General features: G+C 44.8%; 1 long non-coding RNA gene across 1 annotated transcript in view; it reads right to left on the minus strand.

Annotated features, from left to right (window-relative positions):
- Positions 1-699: 699 nt before the first annotated feature.
- Positions 700-21,744, minus strand: part of LOC141100117 (uncharacterized) — a 49,511-nt gene continuing 28,466 nt past the window's right edge. The window contains exon 3 of the long non-coding RNA XR_012234603.1: positions 700-2,062. This is a non-coding gene — a long non-coding RNA (uncharacterized lncRNA). The remainder of the gene's footprint in view (positions 2,063-21,744) is intronic.

A 21,744-nucleotide genomic window follows, 5' to 3' on the forward strand; every position in this document is an offset into this window, starting at 1 on the left:
CGACGTGACACATAGGAAGTGTTTGGTACAAAACTCTCCTTGCACTTTTCCTAAATTATGAGCAAATAGATTATTTTTTCTTTCATAAAAATGGTAGAAAGAACACTTATATTGGAGAGGGAAAGGAAGCTTTGAGGGGATATGGAGGAGGCCTATATTTTTTAATTTTATTTTTAGGTGTGCAATCATCTGTTTTCTGATAATTTTGGAAAAGTAGCTAAAATGAATGAAACTGTCACAGTTGTTAATTTTTAAGTTGTGGAATGTGTGAAAATATGTTTTTGTGATCTATCATATGCTTTTTAAATGAGGCTCCTTTAAACAATAGACTAAAATCAGCCAATTCTGTAAATGTGTATAAGAACCACTTAACTTGTAATTTGCAATATGCATTTCTCCGACCTTTTAATTCTAAGTGAGCTAAAAAGTTGCTTTTGAAGATATATTTGCTAGGCAGATCTCTGAAGTAGACATTGCGGAGCTGTGTCCATTCTTATTCGACTATTCATAGATTATGAGCAAATCGCTGACCTTCTTTTCTACTAAAATTTTAGAAAACACACCTGTATTGGCGATGGAAAGGAAGCTTTGAGGGAATATGGAGGAAGCCTATGTTTTTTTTCGAGTTTCTTATTTGTGCGTGCAATCATCTGTTTGTTAACAATTTTGCAAAAGTTGATAAAATGTAGGAAACTCTGATAATTGTTATGTTTAAAGATGTTTAATGTAAGAAACATACTTTGTACAATGATGTGTAAGCAATATTGTTACGATCGCGGACGCAGCGGGCTTACAGCCAACGCTCAAGTGTCATTGAGCTATAATGACTACGGGGTATGCGTCCCAGGTGATCGTGGATTGTGGACCCACTGGACCACAGGGGGACTCGGACCTACCCGGACTAGGGAAGGGTAGCGACTGGCGTCTGTGGCAGCTGAGCTTGTGGACAAGATGGCCATAAGGAGGACTAAAAGACTCCGCACAACTTCAGGTGTGAAGAAAAATAAAATGAACTGAAATAAGGCAAAAACATAGAAACACCAGGTTCTGGAATATGCACATCATGAAGGAAACCCATCTCAGGTAGACAGGCCAAGCAGGAGGTCATCATGGATTGACTCAGTCCAGGATTGTCCAGCATGGGCTTACTAGGGGGGACCGCACATGCGGGTGGTCACGCACGCATGCATGGCTACGGGCGTAGCACGGGTGCAGCAGGAGAACGTCAGATGCCGGCCTCAGGTGAACTTCACATGATGGCAGGGTCATCACAGGTAAGACCCCAGGGAACCTGCAGGACATCAGAACAGGACTCGGATAGCACAGGTCCAGGAATGTTGGCACTACAGCTCCGTGCATAGGCTGGTCAGATCTAGGACTCGCAGGTGGGCCCGTCACCAGGGAGCAGAGCTGGAGACTCCCGGAAACCTTGGAGGAGGATTCCATCCAGGAAGGAGAACGGGACCGGTTTAAGAGCACAAATTGGACCACCAGAACCACGGACTGGATATCTGGACACAAACTGGACATCAGAACTCGGAGAGATATCCGGACTCGGAGTGGACATCAGGAACACGGAGTGGACATCAGGGCACCTAGGCGGACATCAGGGAGACATCAGGCATCAGGACAACTGGTGAACATCAGGATGACATCAGGACATCTGGTGGACATAAGGACATCGGGTGGACATCAGGACATCGGGTGGACATCTGGTAGACATCAGGACATCAGGTGGACATCAGGACATCAGGTGGACATCAGGACACCAGGTAGACATCAGGACATCTGGCACCAGGTGGACATCAGGTGGACATCAGGACATCAGGTGGACATCGGGACGCCAGATGGACATCAGGACATCAGGTGATCATCAGGACATCGGGTGGACATCAAGACATCTAGACGCCAGGTGGACATCAGGACGCCAGGTGAACATCAGGACATCAGGACACCAGACAGGACATCTGGAAGAGGTCGTCAGACACCGGACATCAGGCCGTGGATGTCAGGCTCCAGATGAGAGGCCACGGTCATCGGGCTCCGGACATCTGGAAGCGACCTAGAAAGGAACCCAAGCGGTTTGGTTACTGCTGGCTCTCCAGCCAAGTTTATGGTAATCAGCGTTATGCAGCTGCAGCCTGAAGCTTGGGAGCCTAAGTGCAGAGATCACTCTACTGAGCATGTCCATGATGTGGCGTCAGCTCATTGGTGGTAGGACATTTGCTGCTCTGGTGAGGTGGCAGCTACGGAATGGTCCGCAGGCGACATTTTGGCCAGCTGAGCGTGAGTTTTTGTGGTAGAGTCTAGTGTATAAAATGCCCCCAGCGGCACTCGCGGGCCCGCTGGTATCACTTATGTGTGGTTTATGTGAGTGGATACTCTATCAGTCTGTCTGCACGTTTGAGTGTGTCGCTCTATTCTCTGAGAGTACTTCCGTGGGTAGGTAGGGTTAGGACTGGGTAAATTTCCCTTGGCTTAGCATCTGTCTCCTTCATTTGTGCGGTTAGAACAGTTGATTTACAGAACAAGTCCTACCCTCAGGCTGTATTTCTCTGGGACAGCGACAGGGTCTTGCACCTGGCGTCACATGAGTTCTCTTCCTTGACTCAGCATCTGCTTTATTACACGTGTGCGGCTAGCACAATTTACTTGCAGAGCGAGCTCTACCAATGTGCTATTTCCCCTGTGACGTTTAACAGCGTTTGTACCTTGCTTACTTTTAGCAGTACCGCTCTGTGCAGTAACTGAGCTGGGTACTCTGAGTTCTGTTCACAATGCGTGGCATTTAACACAGCGCTTTTAAGGTGATTGCTTACTATTAAGTTCCATCATTGTTCACTAGCAGCATTTATACATTTCTGTACGGTGGAACCCGGGTAGCGATTGCACTTTGTTATTTATTTTAATTCAGTGGAACCCGCCAACCCTAACATGAAGTTTTGACCTTAAAATATCTTATTGTTCCTCAGTTTTGAAATGTTAGCCACATGTACATGTTGCAAGGCTTTGATAACTACCAGCCATGGTACCCAGATCAAGACATAGGAAGTGTTTGGTACAAAACTCTCCTTGCACTTTTCCAAAATTATGAGCAAATAGATTATTTTTTCTTTTATAAAAATGGTAGAAAGAACACTTATATTGGAGATGGAAAGGAGGCTTTGAGGGGATATGGAGGAGGCCTACGTTTTTTAATTTTATTTTTAGGTGTGCAATTATCTGTTTTCTGATAATTTTGGAAAAAGTAGCTAAAATGAATGAAACTGTCAAAGTTGTTAATTTTTAAGTTGTGGAATGTGTGAAAATATGTTTTTGTGGCTCCTTTAAACAATAGACTAAAATCAGCCAATTCTGTAAATGTGTATCACATGATCAGGAGCCTTTGTCCAGACCCCTGATCATGTGACCCCTGACTCCGCCCCTCCTGTGACCTCATCACATGTCTTGTGCGCTCAGCCTTGCCTCTTGGTGTCTGCAAGACTCTGCTGTGCTGTTGTCATGGTGCTGAATGAGGTAAGTATGTGTTGAGTCAGAAGGGGTTTACAGGGTAGATGTAGCAGAGCTGTGTGTGTATGAGGTGTAGGGAGCGGAGCCGTGTGTGTACGAGGTGTACGGAGCGGAAGCGGATGTGTACGAGGTCTACGGAGCGGAGCCGTGTGTGTACGAGGTGTACGGAGAGGAGCCGCGCAGCCGTGTGTGTGTGAGGTGTACGGAGCGGAGCCGTGTGTACGAGGTGTACGGAACGGAGCCGTGTGTGCGAGGTGTACGGAGCTGAGCCGCGCGTGTACGAGGTGTTCGGAGCGGAGCCGCGCGTGTACGAGGTGTTCGGAGCGGAGCCGCGCGTGTACGAAGCAGAGCCGCACGTGTACGAGGTGTACGGTGCGGAGCCGCGCGTGTACGAGGTGTACGGAGCGGAGCCGCACGTGTACGAGGTATACGGAGCGGAGCTGTATGTGTACGGGATGTACGGAGTGGAGCCAAGTGTGTACGAAGCATACAAAGCGTGCTTTTCCCATGGACACAGGAGTACATGGCCGAGCCCCGAGGAGCATTTTAAAACACACACATGATGTTCCACCTGAAGTGATGTGCTGGAAGCTGACCGGAAATTAGATAATTTCTTGAGGAGATTGTGACAGAACCAGGAATGCTTCAGATCCATCACCATGTCCTCCTCCGACAACGCAGACAGCAGGATCGCCTTGGAATCGGGGATGCCAGCCATGTGAGCGGATCATGATATGTCCTGCATCGGGAGGCTCAGGTGGGCATTGCAATGGGAGCCGGGCTGCTACAGTATCTTTATAGAATCTTTCTTTAATTCTTTCTCTCTTTTTCTTTCTTTCTCTGTTCTTTCTTTCTCATTCTCTGTTCTGTCTTTCCCTCATTTTCTTTCTCTCTCTGTTCTTTCTTTCTCTAATCTTTCTTTTATCTTTCTCTCTCTGTTCTTTCTTTCCCCTCTTTCTTTTTCTTTCCTCTCTTTGTTTCTCTCTGTTCTTTCTTTCTTTTCTTTACATCACCTAACTTTCCAATAACCCGAAACGTCTCTTTGACAATTTTCATTCCCTGCTCAACCCAAGAGTGCAGGCCCCAACCACAGAGCTTCGAGCTGACGATCTGGCCAATTACTTCAAAGAAAAAATTGACCATATCCGACAGGAAATTATCTCCCAGTCATCTCATACCATGCACTGTCCTCCCTCCCCCACTGCATCTAGCTCACTCTCTGAGTTTGAACCAGTCACAGAAGAAGTAAGCAGGCTCCTTGCATCTTCTCGCCCAACCACTTGCACCAGTGACCCATTTCTGTCACATCTGCTCCAGTCCCTTTCCCCTGCTATCACCCCTCACCTAACTAAAATATTTTCTCTCTCTCTCTTCTGGTATCTTTCCCTCCTCATTTAAGAATGCCATCATACATCCACTACTTAAAGAAACCATCCCTCGACCAAAACTGTGCCGCTAACTATAGACCTGTCTCTAATCTTCCCTTCATCTCTAAACTCCTGGAACGCCTGGTCCACTCCCGTCTGATCCGCTATCTCTCTGATAACTCTCTTCTCGACCCTCTCCACTCTCTACACTCTACTGAAACTGCCCTCACTAAAGTCTCTAATGATCTACTAACAGCTAAATCTAACGGTCACTACTCCATGCTAATTCTCTTGGATCTCTCTGCAGCATTCGACATGGTGGATCACCAGCTCCTCCTCACTATGCTCCGCTCCATTGGCATCAAAGACACCGTTCTCTCCTGGTTTTCCTCCTTTCTCTCTGACAGCTCCTTTACTGTATCTTTTGCTGGCTCCTCCTCCTCTCATCTTCCCCTTGCTGTTGGGGTTCCTCAAGGATCGGTTCTAGGCCCCCTCCTCTTCTCCTTGTACACTGCCCCTATTGGTAAAAAAAATCAGTAGATTTGGTTTCCAGGACCATCTCTATGCTGATGACACCCAATTATACGCTTCTTCTCCTGACATCATGCCAGCCTTTCTAGAAAACACCAGCGATTGTCTAAACGCTGTGTCTAACATCATGTCCTCACTATATCTGAAACTGAACCTGTCAAAGACTGAACTCCTTGTGTTTCCTCCCTCAACTATTGCACCTATACATGACACTGCCATTTCCGTGTGTGGTTCCACTATTACTCCCCAGCAACATGCCCGCTGTCTTGGGGTCATACTTTACTATGAGCTTTCATTCACCCCCCCACATCCAATCACTAGCTCGCTCTTGTTATCTGCATTTCAAAAACATTTATAGAATTCAACCTTTTCTTACCTTTGACTCTGCAAAAATTCTTACTGTTTCTCCTATTCATTCTCGTCTGGACTACTGTAACTCTCTTCTAATCGGTCTCCCTCTTACCAAACTTCCCCGCTCCAATCTGTCTTGAATGCTGCAGCCAGGATCATATTCCTCGCCAGTCGTTACACCAATGCCTCTACCTTGTGCCAGTCCTTTCACTGGCTACCCATCCACTCCAGAATCCATTACAAACTTATTGCCCTCACCCACAAAGCACTCCATTGCTCAGCACCACCCTACATCTCCTCCCTTGTTTCAGTCTACCACCCTACCCGTGCCCTCCGTTCTGCTGATGACCTGAGGTTAGCATCCTCGATAATCAGAACCTCCTACTCCTGCCTCCAAGATTATACACGTGCTGCGCCAATTCTTTGGAATGCACTTCCCAGGTCAATACGAGTAGTCCCCAATCCCTACAATTTTAAGCGTGCCCTGAAAACTCATTTGTTCAGACTGGCCTACCGCCTCAACACATTAACCTAACTATTCCTGTGTGGCACAGTCAATAGTTTTACCATAACCAGGTTCCCCGTATCATGTTCCCACATGCTTTATGCATCTATTAGCCCTCTGTGCCCGTACTGTACACACTTAACATTATGGCTGGTCCAAACAATCAGGGCAATTGTTACCACCCACCTTTTGTGTCTCCCCTTTTTCCCTCATAGATTGTAAGCTTGCGAGCAGGGCCCTCATTCCTCTTGGTATCTGTTATGATCTATGTGATTATTGTTATGCTGTAATGTCTATTGTCTGTACAAGTCCATTCTGAAATGTAAAGTGCTGCGGAATATGTCGGCGCTATAGAAATAAAATTTATTATTATTATTACTTCTTTCTTTCTCTCTCTGTTCTTTCTCTGTCTCTCTCTGTTCTTTCTTTCTTCCCCCTCTTTCTTTCTCTCTCTGTTCTTTCTTCTTTCTCTCTCTGTTCTTTTTTCTCTCTTGCTGTCCTTTCTTTCTTTCTCTTTTTTCTTTTTTCTCTCTCTCTATGTTTTCTCTCTTCCTTAGTGCCAGTCAGTGTGCCCATAATGCCAGCCACTGTGCCCTCAGTACCAGTCAGTGTGATCAGCAGTGCTAAATGGGTGCGATTAGGCGTGGACATGGGTGTGACTAGTTGCGAAATGGATGTGGCTGGGGCGTGGCCTAAAATTTGCAGTGGCCGCAGTCTTTGTCCCTCTTGCCCTTCTTCAAAAGTTGGGAGGTATGATATGGGCAGCTTTGACCAGGGGGTCTGGTTGCCCAATGGATAGCAGTTCTGCCAGGAATTCTGTCACCGTGCATACAAAAGGGGACAGAGCTTTGGGAGGAGTACTGTACCTAAAAGCAATAAATAGGACTGAGCTGAAATACTGGGCACAGCTCTGACTACATGTTATATAGTCGTGTTAATCTCCTCTCTCATTTCTTGTAACCTACAAGTGTACAAAGATATTATATAGTCACCATGTGACTAGTGGGCCTGTGTAACTTCAAATGCCAGGGCTGAATTTTAGTCCCAGTCCGGCCCTGTTTGTAAGCCAAAAATAGGAGTGGAACAATCAGAGGAAAAGTATAATACAAACATGTCACCACTTCTGAAATTTTTACCCACTCCTGATTTTGGCTTACAGGCAGGGTCGGACTGGGCCACCGGAGAACCGGAGGATTCAGGAAGCCAAAGCCTGTTCCCGCTGCTAAAGTGAAATGAATAGTCACGCTTCCCCACGCCCCCATGGGTGTGGAGGAGTGAATATTAAGTGGGCAGTGTTTGTTGCAGGCTGTGGCTAACGCTGTCCGCTATAATGGCCCGCAGACCAGGGCCCCCGCTCCCCCCAGGGGCCCCAAGCCCACGCGGCCGCTATGGGGCCAAAAGTCAGGGGCACCCAACATCAGCGCCGCCTTCCAGTGCGCGTCGCAATAGTGGAAGAGAGAGCATCATATGACGCTCCCGCTCCCATCATTCCCCTCTTCCTCTGACACACAGCGGGTGCGCGATGACATCATTTCAAAGCATCCCCGCTGTGTGCCAGGCTGACTGCAGCGCAGCTCCTGACATTGGAGCAGAGCCTCTGCCGGAATCAGTGTGGGAGCGAGGAGGAGAGGTGAGTATAGTGGGTTTTTTTAATATATATAGTGATTCCTGGTTGCATGATACCCTGTATGGGGGGGGCAGCATGATACCTTGTATGAGGGGGGACAGCATGAAACCCCATATGAGGGGGGAAGCATGATACCCCATATGAGGGGGGCAGCGTGATACCCCATAAGAGGGGGGCAGCATGATACTCCGTATGAGGGGAGGCAGCATGATACCCCATGATGTGGCAGCATGATACCCTATGAGAGAGGGCTGCATTATAATCTGAGGGGGGCTACATTATATTCTGTGGGGGGGCTGTATTATACCATATGAAGGGGGCTGCATTATACCCTATGGGGCTGCATTATATCCTATGAGGGGGCCAAATTATATTCTATTGGGGGCTGCATTATACTCTATGGGGGCTACATTATACCCTATGGGGGGCTGCATTATACTCTATGATGCTGGTTGCATTATATTCTATGGGGAGCTACATTATATTCTATGAGTAGGGCTACATTATATTCTATGAGGGGGCTACATTATACTATATTCTTACACCCACCCCAGAAAAGAAACAGGGGATGAAGAGGCATAGGCAAACATAGAATATAATGTAAATATTTATTTATATCTTTCAAAGTACAAATTCCAAAGGAATCTCAAACAGGAATGAAAAAAGAGGACAATGAGCAAAAACAAAAAAACAGTAGTGGTAAAAGTACCATAGCAGAGGTTAGTTTGTGTAAATGGCTAAGCCATCATTAGATATCCCCAAAAGTAAAGCAATTTACATATGCATAATGCCAATATATTGCAGTGATATCAATCAAGGATGAATATCTATGTCCCAGCCTGTAAAACTATAAAGTGCTTCAGTGCATAAAAAAGCCAATGCTAAAGAACTAATATGTTATTACCTACATAGACGTGTGTCCTGGCTTCGTGATGCCCGCTGTCCAACCCCGACAGCGCCGTTTCGCCTTACTGGCTTCCTCACAATGTGGGCAATGTGTGTTATGTGCCGCACGATGCCTTTTTATGCAGAGCTCTCAGCTGATGGTAATGTCGGCAGGATTGGTTTTCACTGCGCATGCGCTATTTTGCGGATCTCCCCTCTAGTAAGTCTGACTTCCTGGTTCATGCGCCTGGAACACAGGCGTGGAACGCACTGTGTACCAAGATGGCGCATACCAGGAAGTCGTGGGGTAATCCCAAAGCACGCATGCGCCAACAAACCAGCCGAGATAAATGAAAAAAAGTTCATGGGATAATCCCAAAGCGCGCATGCGCCACCAAACCAGCCAAGATATATGAAAGAAACACTAAGATGTTTGCTAAATAAACAAAGAACACCGCAAAGATATTAAATCCGATAGTGGGATATTAATCACGTAGACAAGGGATGTAAATACCGTGAAAAATTAAAATAAAATTGGAGAAAGGAAAAAGAAAATTATAACTACTATAAGCAGTTCGGCTCATACTTATGCTACACAGTAAAGTGATAAAGTGCAAATATATTATATAATGAATATTTATATTTTTATCAAAATTAGCCCATATATACTGTAAGTGCAGGTGAATGTATGGATTACTATAAATATTAGTAAAATACAGAAATAGACACAATTTACATATCAAAAAATATCTATAAATTACGTGTACTACATATATATATCCCTAAGAGAATATATGCACCACTAATTGAAAATAGTCCAAATAGAATACATAAAAAGTCTTCAATGGAATTTTGTATGTCACGCACTAATATCTTCAATAGGAAATCTTGCAGATGAAGAATCTTCAATAAAACTTATTGAACTGGATCCAAAAAAGAGCCAAATTTCATGATGACCCCGGAAAAAACATCTCTATGGAAACTGGATAAATAAATAAATAAAATGAGAATACAAGACAAAACACACATATAATTAAAGCAAGATCAGTGGAAAATAGATGTGTTACAAGAAAGAATTGAAACCAAATGTTTCATTCAAACCCTGAGGTACCATTGCTCCCAACAGATAAATCCATTTACTCTCTCTCTGTGCAAACATTTTTCCTAAATTGCCTCCCCTTGGTCCCAAATGCACTTGATCTATTGTTTGAATTCTTAAACCATTTGGATTAGAGTCAGGGGCGTAACTAGAACTGATTGGGCCCCATAGCAAACTTTTAAACAGGGCCCCCTCAAAGACACACCCGTCAAAGACACACCCCTCCAGGAACTACATTTCCCAGAGGTCCATGCGGCAGGCAGCTCCGCAGAGAACTAATAGATAGCGAGTGTTAGGAACGGCGGAACGCACTAAATAAAAAACTAATAAAGTGCGTTCGCCGCTCGGGGTCCACCGTGCAATAGGTGATATAACCACTGCTAAGTGGTGGCAGAAGCAATATGGCGGTATAGTGCACAGGGTAAACCATCACCCAAGTGCACAGAGCAATCTCTGTTAAATCACAGAGATGCCTGTGAACATAAGCAAAAGAGCTGAGCCTGTTAAGGTCACAAGAACTCAGAGTAGTTATACACACGGTATAAGGTCACAGGAATAGCCAAAGATGGCGGTACTAAGTCCTTCTAGACCTACCATGTGTGTAGCGTCGCAGCCGCAAACGCTTAAGTGGGCTGCTAATGCAGCGCGGCGTAGGACACTGCCACTGAACGACAATGCTAGACCATTCTTCCTGGCCCGGCAGGGCGGGTATGGAGGTGTGACAGGGGTGGGGCTTTGGTCATAAGGGGCGGGGCTATGGACGCGGTTGTAGTTTAGCAGTGCATACTTATCATTTAATTATAACATTTATAATGTGAGTCAACTCACCATAGGTTTTGAAAGAGTGGGAGCACCTGGCTTGTTTGGTTCTCTGTTTCAGTGGGAGCACTGGGCTACTTCTACTGATGACCATCACTGCTAATGATGATTGGAACGTACAAGGAAATGGAGCATTGAGCACTTAAGAAAAATTGTAATGGAGTACTGTACATGCTGATTATTTTCTAATCATCAGAAAATGTATGTGTGGTTCCCCCCGTCCTGTCCAGCTCTGTGTGACTTCCCCTGTTGTATGCATGGCTCCCCTGTCCCATCCTTTTATACATGGCTCTGCTCCCACTCTCCCATCCTGTATACATGGCTCTGCTCCCATCCTGTATACATGGCTCCGCTCCCACCCTCCTATCCTGTATACATGGCTCTGCTCCCACTCTCCCATCCTGTATACATGGCTCTGCTCCCAATCTCCCATCCTGTATACATGGCTCTGCTCCCACTCTCCCATCCTGTATGCATGGCTCTGCTCCCACTGTCCCATCCTGTATATGTGGCGTCCCTGAGGCTCAGTCGCCACAGAGGTACTGCACCCTCTCCTAAGGTGTAGTGCCCCACCATCCAGGTAGGGTGGGAACCCCTTTCCACACTCCAACACTCGCACCCCACACAACAGGGTAGTTCTGCACAACCACATTGCGGCTCAGTGCTTAGAGAGTAGCAGAGCACCTTTGGTGGTTCCCTGCTTGGAACACTGGATGTGCTGGGAGGTGGGTGGAGTTGATACATAAAAGAGTGGGAAAGTATAGGATGAGAGGTTCAGTCTGACAGAAGGTCAGGCAGGTAGGAAGTCGCTCAGACAGGAGTGAGGAACCCTGGAAGAAGGGATGGAGGAAGGAGTGCTCCAGCTGCCTCAGTGATCTGAGCCAGCTGGCACAGGAAAGGAACAGAAGGAGAAAGACGTAGAACTGAAACCTAAGCTTCCATAAGAAAGAGAGACAAGTACGAAACGAAGGAATAGAGAGAACAGAGAGGACGTGGGTTAGAAGAGGAACCCTGCCTATAGGTTCTCAGCGCAAGGTCGGGGCCCGGTCCCTGAGGTTATATGGACACTTATGGTTCTGCAGCAGACACCGGTGGAGTAGTTGGCTGTAAATGCACTACTCCCATCTAAGACTAGGGGCACAACAGCAATTGTATAGGGAGCCGGGACTCAGGAGAAGGGAGTCCCCGAAGCAGGCTACAGCTGTCTGCCGTACAAGTAGGTTCTTGGGAACATCTGACAGGAGGAACTCCAGCGTACCACGGTACTGGAGATCTTCACACTTAAAGGCGCTATAGAGGAGACGTTCAGGAAAGGCACATAAGTTGGCGGAGTGTTGGAGGGGAGCTTTCCATCTTGCCTGGAGGTTGACTGGGTCCCTGACCTGGAGGATACGGCACAGAAGCGGGCACTACTGACTGTGAGTAAAGCCTTGGAACTACATGCCCTGGTGTCCTCCATTCCTTCCTGCGTCCGTCTGCCTGACACTGCTGCATCCCCTGCACCGGACACTACACCATCAAAGTGTCCCCACATCTACACTGCCCTGGGACAACAGCCCTGTCTGTGGAGGGCTATACCATCATTGCTGCATCACACCATCTGTCCTGGAGGATCTGTTTGCAGTGTCGGCTTAACACCTCCCTTGCCGAACACCGCAGGTGGCGTCACAAACTATTCCATTCCATTAACTACATATACGTCCATTACTTGGGCGCCCAGGGCCACGGACCAGGTCACCGCCGCTGTGACACGTTCCACTGACACCGGCCCGGTACCAAGTACTCCACAGCACTGGGAGGGTGACCCATATACATGGCTCTGCTCCTACTCTCCCATCCTGTATACATGTCTCTGCTCCCACCCTCCCATCCTGTATACACGGCTCCCCTGTCCCATCCTGTATGCATGACTCCCCTGTCCCATCCTGTATGCATGGCTCCGCTCCCACCCTCCCTCCCTTGTATATATGGCTCTGCTTCCACTCTCCCTCCCTTGTATATATGGCCCTGCTTCCACTCTCCCTCCCTTGTATATATGGCTCTGCTCCCACTGTCCCTCCCTTGTATTGTATATATGGCTCTGCTCCCACTCTCCCTCCCGTGTATATATGGCTCTGCTCCCACTCTCCCTCCCGTGTATATATGGCTCTGCTCCCACTCTCCCTCCCTTGTATATATGGCTCCGCTTCCACTCTCCCTCCCTTGTATATATGGCTCTGCTTCCACTCTCCCTCCCTTGTATATATGGCTCCGCTCCCACTCTCCCTCCCTTGTATATATGGCTCTGCTTCCACTCTCCCGGCCTCCCTTGTATATATGGCTCCGCTCCCACTCTCCCTCCCTTGTATATATGGCACCGCTCAGCTCCCCCATCCTCCCCCATCATACTTACCCTCACGTCGCTGAACTTCCCTCCCGTCGCTGAACTTCCCTCCCTGCATCTCGCGGCGCTTCAGCTTCCTCCTGTGCGGAGCGGTCACGTGCTACCGCTCATTAAGGTGCATGAATATGGATGCCACGCCTATGGGAGAGGAGTGGCGTCCATATTCATGACCTTAAATGAGTGGTACACTTGACAGCTCAGCGCTGGAGTTTGGATGAAGCCGCCGCGCCGACAGGGACCGCTATGCAGGGTGAGTATCAGCTGCTACACAGCCGCTGGCTCCCCTTGTGTCCGCGGACCGGCAAGAGCACTGCAACGGCCCGGTGCTGGGCCACGGACCGGTGGTTGGGGTAATTAAATTGCACTACCGGGTAGCGCCGATCGGAGCCGGGGACCCGGGCGGCGGGCCCCTATATGGGCCAGGCCCAAAAGCAACCACTTCGGCTGCTCCCCGGTAGTTACGCCCCTGATTAGAGTTATGATAGATCTTAAAATTTCTAGGTAAAGTGCGTAAAGTACTCACGTCCTCGATGGTGTTAGATTTCTCGATGTCCCTTACGTGTTCACGAGTTCTTATTTTTAATTCACATGTTGTCAGGCCCACGTAAATTTTTCCACAAGGGCAACAGGCCTGATAAATTACGCCTTTTGAGGCGCATGTTAGTCTTTTTCTAATTTCATAGATCCTGGAACCATCAAAGTTTGTAAAGTTCTTACTTTTAATATGATTTTTACAAGCCTTGCATGTTGAACAAGGAAAAAAGCCATTACATTCTTGTACATATTTTTTTGTAGAGTCTTTTGAAAAATGGCTGTGCACTAAGATATCTTTGAGGTTACGAGAGAGTCTCGGTACAATTGATGGATGATCTGAAAGACAAGTTTTAAGGATAGGATCACTCAATAAAATCTCCCAATGTTTATGTACGTATAATTTTAGTAAATTCTGGCCATTGTTTGTTAAAATCTGTTATGAATCTAATCTGTTGTTTCTTCTCTTGCTCACATTGTTTTTTCACTTTTTCTCCATAGAGTAATTCATCTCTAGAGATTTTTTTGGCTCTCGTATATCCTCTTTTCATCTGCCTCTTACTGTAACAATGGTCATTGAATCTCCAAGCTAAGTCAGATGCTTGTCATTCATAGTCCTCTTGTAGAGTGCATATTTTCTTTACTCTTAAAAATTGTCCTGTTGGAATTCCATTTATGGTAGACCTATGGTGGGAAGAAGAAGCATGTAACAATGTATTTGTCGCTGTTGGTTTCCTAAAAACATCTATGATCACTTTTCCATCAGGGTGTGCCATTATCTTCATATCATATGATCAGTCTGATATTCTGATCATTGTTATTTAATCTTCCCATGAAAGATATTAGATTCTCAACACTATCATCCCAAATGAAGAAAATGTCATCGATGTATCGACTCCACCCTTGTACTGCTTCAATTCCTGTTAGGCATTCTCCAAAAAAATTCAACGTTCCCATAGACCCATAAATAAATTTGCATATGAGGGGGCACAAATGGCCCCCATCGCTGTACCTTGTCACTGCAAATAAATATCGCCATTGAACAAAAAACATTATGTTCAAGTACAAACCTTAATAATGTCAGAATCAAATTAATCATTGGAACTTTCAAATTGCTCTCATATAAGAAATGCGAAACTGCCATGAGACCATCATCATGTCTTATGGAAGAATAGAGAGCCTCTACATCAGCTGTAACTAAAAAATCATTCTCTCCAAGATGCAAATAATCTAATCTACGTAGCATCATTGTTTTGTCCTTTATGTAAGATGGAAGCATTTGTGCTAACGGTTGTAGGTAATAATCAATGATTGTACCAACAATTTCACACAATCCCCCAATACCCGACACTATCGGTCTACCAGGAGGATCAGTGTCATTTTTGTGTAATTTAGGTAGTAAATAGAATGTTGCTAGTTTTGGTTGTAATTTAGTTATGATTTAATCATAGAATCATAGAATCGTAGAGTTGGAAGGGACCTCCTGGGCCATCTGGTCCAACCCCCTGCTCAAAAAGCAGGATTCGCTAAATCATCTCAGACAGATGTCTGTCCAGCCTCTGTTTGAAGACTTCTATTGAAGGAGAACTCACCACCTCTCGTGGCAGCCTGTTCCACTCATTGATCACTCTAACTGTCAAAAAGTTTAAGATGATCCTTCTACAATGTGACAGCCCTTGAGATATTTGTAGACAGCTATTAAGTCTCCTCTCAGTCTTCTCTTTTGCAAGCTAAACATTCCCAAATCCTGCAACCTTTCCTCATAAGACAGGGTTTGCAGACCAGTCACCATTCTGGTCGCTCTTTTCTGAACTTGCTCCAGTTTGTTGATGTCTTTTTTAAAATGTGGCGCCCAGAATTGGACACAGTATTCCAGATGAGGTCTGACCAAAGAGGAGTAGAGGGCAATAATGACTTCACGTGATCTAGACTGTATGCTTCTGTTAATACATACTAGAATTGCATTTGCCTTTTTGCTGCTGCATCACACTGTTGACTCATATTCAGTCTGTGATCTATTAGTATACCCAAGTCTTTTTCACGTGCTGTTGCTTAGCCCTATTTCTCCCATTCTGTATATGCTTTTTTCATTTTTATTGCCCAGATGTAGTACTTTGCATTTTTCCCTGTTAAAAACCATTCTGTTAGTTGCCCACTGCACCAGTTTATTTATATCTTTTTGAATCTTCTCTCTCTCTTATCTAGTATTAGCTATCTCTCCTTGCTTTGTGTCATCAGCAAATTTAATCAGTTTACCCTCAATTCCTTCATCTAAATCGTTGATAAAGATGTTGAACAATACAGGGCCCAGGACAGAGCCCTGTGGTACCCCACTTGAGACATTCTTCCAACTGGATGTGCAGCCATTTATGGCCACTCTTTGAGTCCGATCACTAAGCCAGTTATGAATCCACCTAACAGTTGCCTTGTCCATTCCATACTTAGTCATTTTTTTCAATAAGGATTGTGTGAGATACTTTGTCAAATGCTTTGCTGAAGTCAAGATATACTATATCTACAGCATTTCCCTGATCCACCCAATCAGTGATTCTGTTTTAGAAGGAAATTAAGTTAGTCTGACATGACTTACACAAACCCATGCTGACTCTGTTTAATCACTTCATTCTTATCCAGGTACTTACATACATGTTGTTTAATAATTTGTTCAAAGATCTTTCTTGGTATAGAAGTCAGACTCACCAGCCCTATAGTTGCATGGGTCCACCTTCTTCCCCTTTTTGAAGATAGGAACAACATTTGCTCTTCTCCAGTCTTCTGGGACTTCTCCTGTTCTCCAAGAATTTTCAAAGATTATGGAGAGGGGTTCAAAAGTTTCTTCTGCTATCTCCTTCAGTACTCTGGGGTGTAATTCATCTAGACCTGGAAACTTGAATTCATTTAGGTTAGCTAAGTGTTTCCCCACTATATTTCTGTTTATAGATATCCTGGATTCTTCTATTCCCTTAATAGGACAGTGAAGAACAGTTGATGTTACATTTCCTTTCTGAGAGAAAACATATGCAAAATAGGAATTTAAAAGTTTGACCTTCTCAACCGAAAAGATTTCTACCAATCTTTTTGGAATGATCCCATCCTCAAATGCTACTTCTAAAATATTAACTAATTCTTGTTGGAATTGTGTCAATGGATTGAAATGAAGTTTCTTATAACAGTCAAAATCATTTAAAATTCTTTCTGCTTGCTTAAGATACAGTTTCTTTGGCCAAATAACGGTATTCCCGGCCTTATCAGTTTGTTTGATGACAATGTCATCAAACATCTGCAATTCTTTGAGGGCTCTATTCTCTTCTACATTAATGTTGGAGACCCATCCTGGAACATTAGGCAAGTTCTCCACATCTCTAGTAACCATTTTGGTAAAGATTTCCATAGCTGAACAAGTGCTCAAGCTGGGAAATTTAGTAGATTTGTTAATAAGATGTATTGGAAACTTACCAAAATCTTCAACTGTGTTCTCTTCCAATAGATCCTCTCTCTCTCTCTCTGTATGGTAACCATGCGAGCTCTGACGTGCGCCGGCTTCCGGGATGACCGGAAGTGACGCGACGGGACTGAAGGATCCACTGCGCATGCGCCGGCGTCTAAAATGGTCGCGCGCACTGAATTTGAACTGACACTCACATTAGGATCACTATAAAAGATCCCTCAGCCTGATAATTAGCCATACGGCCCCCCGAGGAAGCCCTTTGTGTGCGAAACGCGTAGGGGCGGTGGCGGGACCTCCGGTATTACCACTATGGGTAAGAAAAAAATCTTCTCATGACTTGCATTGACGGTTGAATATTAGGAGCTCAGGAATACGTTGTGGGATTTATAGGTTGCCTACTGAGCCGTGCAATGGTGCATAAAGGTATTTACCCCAGTCAGGGCATTACATGCATCTATATTGATACATAGTCTTTGACTATGTGCCTAATTAGGGACTTGGGGATACCCATTTCTCCTATTATCCCCCTCTGTTAGCCTATATTCACCTGATTACCAAAATTTTACTGGGTGTTCTGGCCATGTTGTCTTTCACCAATGTACTGACTCATATTTTGTAATTACTGATATTTTAAATGATTTAATAGCCTAATAAAATATTTATACTTTTTGCACAAGATACTATTCTGTGTGTATTTCATATTGAACAATGTAGCTCTTATTCATTGGGCGTTTTCTGAACTCAATTGTGTCTCTGTTGTATGCTTTAGTACTGAGTTGCCCATCCTTTTCTTTGGACTTAAGTCCATTTTTGATCAAATATAGGCATGATATTTTATATTCAATTCTATGTTTTTCTGTGTATATTCACAGCTCACCTGCCTGATCATATGGATCATAAGACCAGCGAACAAGCGTGGTTGACAAAATTGAATGAGGTATTTGGTGGAGACCAGAGTGTGGCTGTTAATTCTAGAGAAACTGAGGACTTGATTGTCAAGTTGAAAAATCTATTAAACAAAAAAACGAGGTTATGGTGGAATAAGTCATTTTTGGAACGGTATGTGGATAAGGGCCTGATACCCCGGAGATTACGGGTACAGGTCTTCCCTTCTTTTTCCATTGCCGATGAAAATTTTAGGAGGCAGTGGGAGGAGCTGCCCTCCAATTGCTCAAAGGGATATATGGGCCTTTTGATAAAAAATAATGAGACGATTCTGAACCAATTGGAAGTAGAAATTGGCTCTGTTCAGGCAGACCTTCGGGTGAAATTAACAAATGAAGCCTTATTAAAAATGAATAAAGAATTGGAAGAGGATTTTAAAAAGTGGGAAAAGAATATTGTCGCTTCTAAAACCAAAAAATATCAGAGGGATATGTCCGACTATTCAACTGATAGAGTATATAGATGGAGGAAAAAACAGCCATCTGTGCGAATGCCCACTAAAAACCATCGCAACTCATTCTCATCAGCGTCATCCATGGATGAGGACGGGAATGCAGGTCCTTCTCTCCCATTTCATTTGAGTGAGAGATTGGGATATGTTAAAACTAATACAAGAAAGGGCAAGACACAAAATAAGCGAAAATTGACTCCACCTCAGTCATTGGAAAAGAAACCCAAAAATACATTGGAGGTAATTAATCTATCTAATCATATTCTTACCCATGCTCAAGCAGAGGTTTTGAGTATGGGTTTGACATTTGTTCCCACTAACTCTTTCGATTTCTTCTCAGCGGTGAAGGACTTGCAACTGTTTTTGAGGAAAGGTGCGAAAAGGAGATGAATCCAGCGAGCCAAGTTTGAAGTACGTAAAAAATCTTTTTCGTTCCTCCAAAGCGTCCAAGGCTTCCTGCTCCTGAGTGGTAGACAAATCCATAGACCCCTCAGGTTTATAGTGAAGTTTACGCAGGACCACTTTCCTCAAAAACAAAAAAAGGAAAAAATGCCAGCTTACCCAGTTGGTTCAAGCCATAAGCTGCTATACTGTATAGGCTCTCAGCAACGGATAAATGACAGGAGCTCTTGCCAACAATAGATGCGAAAAGGAGATGAATCCAGCGAGCCAAGTTTGAAGTACGTAAAAATTCTTTTTCTTTATTTCAAACGTAGATTAAAAATATTTATCCATAGCAGCATATTATGAATATAGGCAGAGATGGGAAAAATTACTGCTGTAAAGCGCACGGCAAGACGCGTTTCGGCTAAACCTTTATCATTGCCATAATACACATTGCTATTTTTCTGGGATATATGAAGGAAAAGATCCTTGGATAGGTGGTGCTATAGTTGATTAAGCGTTAATAGATCACACTTGTGGGCATCCACCTATAAGATTAACTATTTAAAAACAAGTGTTAACCCTAACTGAAGCTAATACGCTAGCAGTAATTTTTCCAAACATCTCTGCCTATATTCATAATATGCTGCTATGGATAAATATTTTTAATCTACGTTTGAAATAAAGAAAAAGATTTTTTACGTACTTCAAACTTGGCTCGCTGGATTCATCTCCTTTTCGCATCTATTGTTGGCAAGAGCTCCTGTCATTTATCCGTTGCTGAGAGCCTATACAGTATAGCAGCTTATGGCTTGAACCAACTGGGTAAGCTGGCATTTTTTCCTTATTTTGTTTTTGAGGAAAGTGGTCCTGCGTAAACTTCACTATAAACCTGAGGGGTCTATGGATTTGTCTACCACTCAGGAGCAGGAAGCCTTAGATGCTTTGGAGGAACTCGAAACGGGAGCAACTTCCTCCAGTACAGGTACTTTTCCTGCATCCATTTTGCCTAGGTCAACCACGTTCCCCTCCTTCTCTATTTATCCACAAATTGAAATCTTTAATAAATTAGTCTTGGAGGATTTTAAAAACCTCTCAAGGAGTAGGAGTGGCTGCAATCTCACTAGGGCACAGAATGATGCCATTAGGGAATTGAGCAGCCTTGTGGATGTGGTTATCAAGCCAGCGGATAAGGGGGGGAACGTGGTGATTTGGCCAGTGGGGATGTATGAGAAGGAGGCTCTACGGCAGTTGAGAGATCGAGAGGCATACCTTCAGCTGCATAGTAACCCTTTGGGGAAATTTTGGGGTGATTTATTTAAGATCTTGGATGGTGCCTTAACTTCGGGCACGATTCCACAAAAGGTGTTCGATGGTTTGATAGTGAAGGACCCGGCAATTCCCACCTTTTACTTGCTACCAAAGGTGCATAAGGATCCGTTGGTTCCCCCGGGGCGTCCGATTGTCTCTGGCATTGGGGGGCTGTGTGACCCCGTGTGCAAGTTTATAGATCATTACTTGCAGTCATTGGTTGAGTCCCTGCCCTCCCATGTCAGAGACACTACAGACGTCCTGAGGAAGATAGACGGATTATGTGTTGACTCAGACATGCATCTGGCTACTATTGATGTTGAATCACTCTACACGAGCATCCACCATGTAGATGGTTTGCTGGCAGTGGAGTACTTCTTGGGCATGAGCAATTATGATCCTGATCTTCGCTCACTGATGCTGGAGCTTTTAGATTTTATTTTGACACATAATTTTTTTACTTTTAAGGATAGATTTTATTTACAGCAACGCGGCACTGCGATGGGTGTGGCCTGTGCGCCGTCATATGCTAATCTCTTTTTGGGGTATTGGGAGCGAGAGATTTTCGGTGGCAGCGCTCGGGCCGCATCCCAGGCGCAGTGCTGGTATGGATTTATTGATGACGTTTTTTTGATTTGGCAGGGTACCGAGGCTGACTTTCGGGGCTTCATCCGAGAGCTGAATCAGAACCCATATAACATCAAACTGACATATAAGATTGATGCAAGAGTCATTGACTTTCTGGATATGAAGATTATGGTCGATGGAGAAGGGAAAATTCAAACTGATATTTTCCGCAAGGAAACTGCAGTTAATTCTTTGCTGCATGCTACATCTGCCCATACCCCATCGACCATACGAGCTATACCAACAGGACAGTTTTTACGTATGAGACGGGTTTGCTCTTCGGATGAGGCCTTCGAGGGTCAGTCTCGGGACCTAAGCTCCAGGTTCCGTGAGCGCGGATATAGCAATAGATGTATAAAGAGAGGATATCGCCGTGCCCGGGGTACTCCACGTAGCCAGCTGTTATGTGGTACTAAACGCAACATTAGTGGGGATCAGCCGTTGCGATATATTACAACCTTTAATAATCAATGGTCTGAGATGCGTCTGATCCTCCAAAAACATTGGCAGGTGCTCAAGACCGATGCAATTCTGAGTCAGATTTTACCTGATCATCCGTTGATGACAGCAAGAAGGGGGAAAAACTTGCGTGACCTTCTAGTTAAAAGTCACTATGTGGCACCTGTTCCTAAAATCTTTGCCACACAGGGACAGCGTTTGGGATGCTACCCCTGTGGTTCATGCCGTGCTTGTAGCAACATAATACGGGCTACGTCTTTCTTATCCTCTGATGGCAAAAAGGAATATCGTATCCTAACCTATTATTCTTGTAATACGCGGTATGTTGTATATTATGCGACATGCCCTTGCAATTTGGTATATGTGGGTCTGACGTCGCGAGAATTGCGCGTCAGGACCCGAGAGCATGTCAGGGATATCCTGACCTCTAGAGATATTACTGATCCCTCCATTCTTAAAACCATACCGAAGCATTTTAAATTACATCATGATTCAAATCCATCGGGTTTAA

Source organism: Dendrobates tinctorius, unplaced genomic scaffold (assembly GCF_039654945.1).
Source record: "Dendrobates tinctorius isolate UK_male_01 unplaced genomic scaffold, ASM3965494v1 ptg000011l, whole genome shotgun sequence".
Taxonomy (NCBI): domain Eukaryota; kingdom Metazoa; phylum Chordata; class Amphibia; order Anura; family Dendrobatidae; genus Dendrobates; species Dendrobates tinctorius.